Genomic DNA, 7,500 nt, shown 5'->3' with positions numbered 1-7,500 from the left:
AAGTATATTTAAAAAAAAAAATTTGTCCCCAGGTCAGCACAGTCTTTCCTTAAACAAGCTGTACAAGATGCCAACCATTAGATTATTGTTTTGTGTCTCCATTAACATTCTCACTACTCTTTCCCAGTAAACCCAGTTACAGAACTTGGGGGGGTGGTATTTGCTCACAGTGTTTTGAGATTCTAAGTTCAGTCCATGTGAGGCCAGGCCCTGAAGCTGAGCTGGATGACAAGAAAGGGAGAGGGAGAGGGAGAGGGAGAGGGAGAGGGAGAGGGAGAGGGAGAGGGAGAGGGAGAGGGAGAGGGGGAGAGAGAGAGAGAGAGGGAGAGAGAGAGAGAGAGAGAGAGAGAGAGAGAGAGAGAGAGAGAGAGAAAAGAAGAAGAAGAAGAAGAAGAAGAAGAAGAAGAAGAAGAAGAAGAAGAAGGAGAAGGAGAAGGAGAAGGAGAAGGAGAAGGAGAAGGAGAAGGAGAAGGAGAAGGAGAAGGAGAAGGAGAAGGAGAAGAAGAGGAAGAGAGAGAGAAGCTATGGTCCTCACATCATGGAGGCCAGAACAAGACAACAAGCCAGGAAGAATTAAAAGACACAAGCATAATCTCTGAAGTCACACCCTCCTTCTCCAGCGATGGCCCACCAGTCTAGGTTATCACGCAGGTAAATACATCAAATGGATTTATCTACTGATTAAATTATAACCCTCATGACTCAATTACATCAACTCCCAACACCAAATAAAATAAAAATTGCCGCCTGGTTCCCTAGATAGCAGCCATGTTCTTTGTCTTGGCCTTTGCAAAGCTTTTTTCCTCTTCCTGGAAGTGTTTCTGTTATGGTAAAACTTTTACAGTGCCCTTGTTGGTCCCCAAAACTGTAACAGTGTGAGATGTAGCCACAGGCTCTTGTTTTGAGCTATTTTTAGAAAAAGAATAGCCTGAACTCTTTTTTTGCTGTAAGCTTAAGCAATTTTATTACAAAGACAGAATGATAGGACAGAGTTAAAGCTCTGCATTAAAGGAATAAATGCAGTGGAGCAACTTGAAAATAAGTTACTGAAGTTTTTGGTTATAGAACAGTTTTTATAAGGATACATTATCCTTCATCTTGCTTAACCAATAATCTTTTGACCTAGGTGTGAGCCCTCCTATTAACTCCACCCAGGCCCTTTTTTTTTTCCCCTAGGTGTTTTATTGGTTTTGAGGTTATAGTGAATGGAATTGTTTTCTTTGTTTCTTTCATTGTGGATTCACTGTTGGCATAAAGAAAAGCAATTGATTTCTTTAGATTTATTATGTATCCTGATACTTTACTGAATTGGTTAATCAGCTCCATTAGTCTTTTGATTGAGTTCGTTGGGTCTTCTAGATAAAGGATCATGTCTTCTGCAAATAAGGATAGTTTTAATTCTTTTATTCCTTTTCAAATTCCTTTGATTTCCTTCTCTTGTCTTACTGATGTGGCAAGAGTCTTGAGGTTTATATTGAAAAAGAGTGGTGATAGTGGGCATCCTTGTCTTGTTCCTGATTTTAGAGGAAATTCTTGCAGTTTTTCCCCATTCAATATGATGTTGGCTTTAGGTTTATTGTATATTGCCTTAATGATGTTGAAATACATTCCTTCTATTCCAATTTTCTGCAGTTTTTAACATGAATGGATATTGGATTTTGTCAAATGCTTTTTCAGGATCTATTGATATGATCATGTCGTTTTTGTTTTCAGTTCTATTTATGTGGTGAATAACGTGTATTGATTTGCATAAGTTGAAACAGCCTTTTTTTTCTGGGATGAAACCAACTTGGTCGTGGTTTACAATTCTCTTGATCTGGTTTTGAATGCGTATAGCTAGTATTTTGTTTATAATTTTTGCAACTATGTTCCTCAAACATATTGGTATGTAATTTTCCTTTCTTGAGGTATCTTTATTTGGTTTGGGAATTAGTTTGATACTGGCCTCATAGAAGGAATTTGGGAGAGTTCAATTTCTTTCAATTTCCCAGAACAATTTGTGAAGTACTGGGATTAGTTCTTCACTGAAGGTTTTGTAGAATTCAGCAGGAAACTCATCAAGGTCTGGGGTTTTCTTTAATAAAAGAATTTTTATTGCTGTTTCTACTTCTTTGCTTGCTATTGGTTGGTTTAGGCTTGCCATAGCCTCTTGGTTCAGTTTAGGTAAGTTATATGTGGTTAAAAATCTATCAATTTCTTCCATGTTTTCCAGTCTAGTGGAGTATAAATTTTCAAAATAGTTTCTGATAATCCTTTGAGTTCTCTATCTGTGGTGATGTATCTTTTTTTCATTTCTGACTTTAATAATTTGAGTTGATTCTCTCTTTCTTTTGGTTATGTTGGGCAGAGGTTTGTCAATCTTATTAATCTTTACAAAGTACCTGCTTTTTGTTTTGTTGATTCTTTGAATTTTTTGTTCTCTATTCCATTTATTTCTGCTCTGATTTAAATAACTTCTTGCCTTCTACTGGCTTTGGGATTAGACTGTTGTAATCTTTCTAGGTCCTTCAGATGTGTCATTAGGTTGGTTACTTGTCAACTCTCTGTTGTTATGTGTACACTCAATGCTATAAACCTTCCTCATAACACTGTCTTCTAAGTGTTCCATAAATTTTGGTAAGTTGTTTCTTTATTTTCATATATTTCCAGAAATTTCTTTTTCCCCTGATTTCTGATCATACCCACTCATCATTCAATAGTGTATCATTCAATCTCCATGCATTTAAATAGTTGCTTGTGGGTTTCCTGTTGTTGATTTCTACTTTCATTCCATTATGGTCTGAAAAGATGGAGGAAACTATAATACATCTTTTGAATTTGCTGGTGCTTGCTTTGTGGCCCAGGATGTCATCTATTTTGGAAAAAGTTCCATGGGCTGCTGAGAAGAATGTGTATTATGTTGTTTTCGGTTGAAATCCTCTGTATATGTCTATTAGGTCCATTTGGTTTATAGTTTTCATTAATTCTGAAAAGTCTTTACTCATCTTTTGTCTTGAAGATTGATCTAATGGTGTGAGAGGTGTGTTGAAGTCTTCCAATATGATTGTATTTGGGTCTATTTCAGATGTGGCTGCCCCCCATTTGAGGCATAAACATTTACTATCCTTATATCTTCTTGATGGATTATTCCTTTTAACAAAATAGTGCCCTGCTTTGTCTCTTCTGATGTGTTTTAGCTTAAAGTCTGTTTTATTGGATATCAGCATTGCTAACCCTGCCCATTTTTGGTCTCCATTAACATGATATATCTTTTTCCATCCTTTCACTTTCAGTCTGTGAATGTCTTTGGCTATAAGGTGAGTTTTTTGCAAACAGAATATATTTGGATTATGCTTTTTAATCCACATTGCCAGTCCATGTCTTTTGATTGGTGAGTTAAATCCTTTGATGTTAAGAGTTATTATTGAAATATGATTTTTGTTTCCTGTCATTTTGTGTTTTGTCTTCTGTTTGTTATCCTGTTATTTCTTTTTACTTAAATGCCCCGCTGATCAATTTCATCTCTTTCCTGGTTCTGAAGTCTGCTTCTTTTTTCTTCTTTATGATTTATTTATTTAAATATTTTCTCTAGTGTTGGCTTTGAATTTATGAATTTTTTGAGATTCTGCTTATCTTGAAACACTTTTGTTTCTCCATCAATTTGGATTAATAGTTTTGCTGAATATAGCAGTTTTGGTTGAAAGTTGTTTTCTTCCAGGGTCTGGATCACATCATACCAGTCCCTCCACATGACTTGGGTTGTATAGTCTGGAGTGCTTTTTATTGTTTTGCCCCTGTATATCACCCATCCCTTTGTTCTTACTTCTTTTAAGATTTTTTTCCCTTGGCCTCTATGTTGGTCATTTTGATTATTATGTGGCATGGGGACATCCTTCTTTTATCTTGTCTTAATGTTTTCTGTATGTCTCCTGGACATGTAGGTCCAAGTCTCTTTTCATGTTTGGAAAAGTCTCTGAAATTATTTCTCTGAAGAAATTATGAATGCCCTTGGTCTGTACCTCTAGCCCTTCTTAAATGCCTTTTATCTATAAGTTAGAATATTTTATATTGTCCCATAGTTGTTGGATGTTTAGGTTTTGTTGCTGTAATTAATTCTGTATGCTGTTGACTGTGATTTCGAGTTTTGAATGAACTGTCTTCCAATAGTGATATTCTACTTTCCATTTCATCTTATCTTCCAGAATTTCTTTCTATTGCTGTCTTCATTCCATTTATTGACTCTTTAATTTCACTCCAAACCTCTTTCTGATTCTTTCTTAGTGGCTCTATTTCCTTTTTCATTTTCTGTAGACTTGTTTTAAAGCCTTTCATTATATTATAGATCAGGATTCAGAATTCCCTTCTCGCATTTCTTGTAGGTCAGTATTTGTGATTTCCATTGTTTCTTCACTATTTCTAGTTATTGTATTTTCAAGGTTATCAGGCCTGTTTTTCTGATGTCTTCCCATCATTTGTGGGTCTTATGTCTAATCCAATCTTAGTAGAAGGAATTTAGAGGTGTCAGCAGCAAGCAGTGCTTTTTCCAATGGTGAGGGTTGGTTAATGGGGAAGGAGCTGGGTTGATGGGTACAGGATTTGGGTAAGGTAGAGGATATGATTAGGTTGAGTAAGAATTTAAGTATAATAAGGTAGTATCTGCATGAGAATGAAAGAAGGTTAGGTAGCAAGACTCTTGTAGTTAGTGGAGTATTTAAGCATGGAGATATGAATTACCTTGAATATTAAACACAGAGATACAGTAAGGGAAAATAAAGTTTTGGGAGAAGAGAGTAGATAGGCTAGTGTGAAGAGATTTGTAAAAGGAATTGGGGGAAGGAGCAAACAAACATGAATAAAGAAATAAAACAAAATATAAAAGCTAACAATTATACTTTGAGGATGAAAAAAGAGAAAAACCAAAAGAAAAAAAGGAATAAGAAAGAGAAGAAAAAAAGAAAAAAATGAAGGAAAAAATAAAATAAAACAAAAAGAACTAGCAACAGTGTGAGACAACAAAGTTAAAGAAATAACCAAACCAACAAAAAAAATGTAAAAGAAAAGAAAGAAAAGAAAAAAACCAAATAGAACAAAACAGAAAAACAAACAAGAAAAGTCCTACTAATTTACAAATATGGGTCTGGGCCCATTTAATATTTGTATGTCTGATCACTGGTAGATTATGGAGTGTATTACATTGTCTTAGTTGCTCTGCACTCTATTGTCAGCTTTTGAACCCAGTCTCTGTGTGATCCCCTCTTCCCTCTGACTGCTTTGTGCAGAGGGTGTCTAATATAAACTTGGCATGCCCCCCACCCCCCGTGACTTTGTGCAGATACTGCACCTTTCCTGTGTCTCTGGAAGTTCTAAATGGAGTAGCCCACTGGGTCCCTTCTCTGGGCGCACGCAATTACCTGGCTACCCTAGTCCAGGTCACTGGAAAGCTTGCTGTGCTACTGGATCCCGAGGCTTTTCTGGGTGCACATGGTTACCTGGTCCTCCTCTGGGTCTCTGGAGGGCTGTGCCACTGCAGGTACTGCCTTTGGTGAGGATATGGGATTTGCCTTGGGCGCCACTTGCTACTTACGATGTTGGAGGTCTGTGGTCACTTTCAAGCACTCAGGCTTTTTGCAGTGGATCTCACAGTTCAGAGTTATTGGGTTCCTTCCACTGTGGTTCCTGTTTCTGTTTTGGTTCATAAGCTGTGTTTATTTTGCTTGTCTAGACTCTGCCTTCTTGATGGTTGAACTTTATTTGTTTCAGCTACTGAGATGTGCTGTGTCCCACAGTTACCATTTTGAATCTCCTTCATATACATTTTGAAGCCATTTCCCAACTTTGGCACGTTAATACTGGAGCTATTTTCAAATATATTTTAAAGCCACTTCCTAATACCAGCACATTAATACCAGAGCTATTTTCAAATACATTTTGAAGCCATTTCCCAATATTGGCACATTAATACCAGAGCTATTTTCAAATATATTTTGAAGCCATTCAAATATATTTTGAAGAAGTACTGGCACTTCTTTCATTACCCACTAGGGTACTCCTATTTCTTCATCAGAACCTGGGTCCAGGGTTACTCCCCTTTCCCAAAACAGACTTAGAAATAATCTTCTTACCATTCCTACAATCATCTGCACTTACTCAATCCTAACAAATACCTTTTTTGCTGATTTTTAAAGCATAGTATGTTGCAGTTGCTATGTACATATATATCATCTCATCTAAAATGAGACTCTGAAGGGTGGAAACCATGTATCTCAGAAGCAATGACAAATGCCTCACACAATTAGGAGCTCAATAAAATGTTTATTAACTATTAAATTAATGAAGCCACTTACTTTCCATGTGTCTTATACATTTGACTGATGGTCTCAGACTGATTATTCTACTGAGTTTAAGGTTGATTTAAATGCCGCTATTACTTAACACTTACCCGTACAACTATATTGCAAATATTTATGATCTCCCACAGTAGATATTTCACAAATAAGCATAAACATTTGTTGAATGAATTGTCCTCTCGCAGATTTAGCAGCAAGATTCAGTATCAATAAATGGTAAAAGGTCCCAGATAAAAATTTCAGGGCCTGGGTTCCAGTCTTTGCCCCTTCAGAAAAAGTGAATTACCATGACGTGCTGGGTATTGGTTTCCTTGCCTGTAAATGTGGGGGGTGAGTTCATCTCCTAGGGGCAATGCATTGATAAGTAATTTTACCAGCTGTGACTTGCTATTAAGTCATGTCTTCAGGTGGGTGAAAGGAGATACTATTTTATTTATTTACTTATTTATTTACTTATTTGTGTGTTTGTTTTTTTGAATGCTAGGCAAGCCCTCTGCCACTGAGCTCCATCCCCAGCCCTGACTTCAGACTCCTACTGGGGCTTCTTGAGTCTTGATACTGTGGCTTTCATACTAGAACTACACATTGCTTTCCCTAGACCTCCAGCTTGCTCTCTGTAAAGATGTGAGACAGATAGAGCTGGGCACGAATTCAGTAAGTCTTGGTTGTAAATCATATCTATTTGCTGGGTGTGGTGGTGCACGCTTGTAATCCCCGTGCTTGGGAGGCTTAGACAGGAGGATCGCGAAAGTTCAAAGTCAGCTGCGCTGGCTTAAGAGACCCTGTTTCCAAATAAAAAGTATAAAAATAGGTCTGGGAGTGTAGCCTGAAGGTAGAAAGGTTTCCAGGAACCCCAGTCCCATCAAAAAATGTTATATGTATTTATGTTTGGCTGGTCCTGTTTCAAAATAAAAATAGGGCTGGGGCATAGCTTGGAGGTAGAATGTCCCTGGGTTCCAACTCCAATACTGCCAAAAAAAAAAAAAAGGAAAGAAAAAGAAAAAAATATATTATGTTGTAAGCTGTACCTATATTCTGTTTCTATGGAGAATCCTAATTAATTCAACCTATCAGACAATGATCAGCCAGGTGTCAGAGGCACTGGCCAAACTTAGTGGTCTGAAGGAAGAATTCAAGCCTTCTCTGTACCTTTTCTACCCATCCATCTTCTAGG

The sequence above is a fragment of the Muscardinus avellanarius genome (genome assembly GCF_963383645.1).
Source record: "Muscardinus avellanarius genome assembly, chromosome: 3".
Taxonomy (NCBI): domain Eukaryota; kingdom Metazoa; phylum Chordata; class Mammalia; order Rodentia; family Gliridae; genus Muscardinus; species Muscardinus avellanarius.
This window is presented reverse-complemented; position numbering follows the sequence as displayed.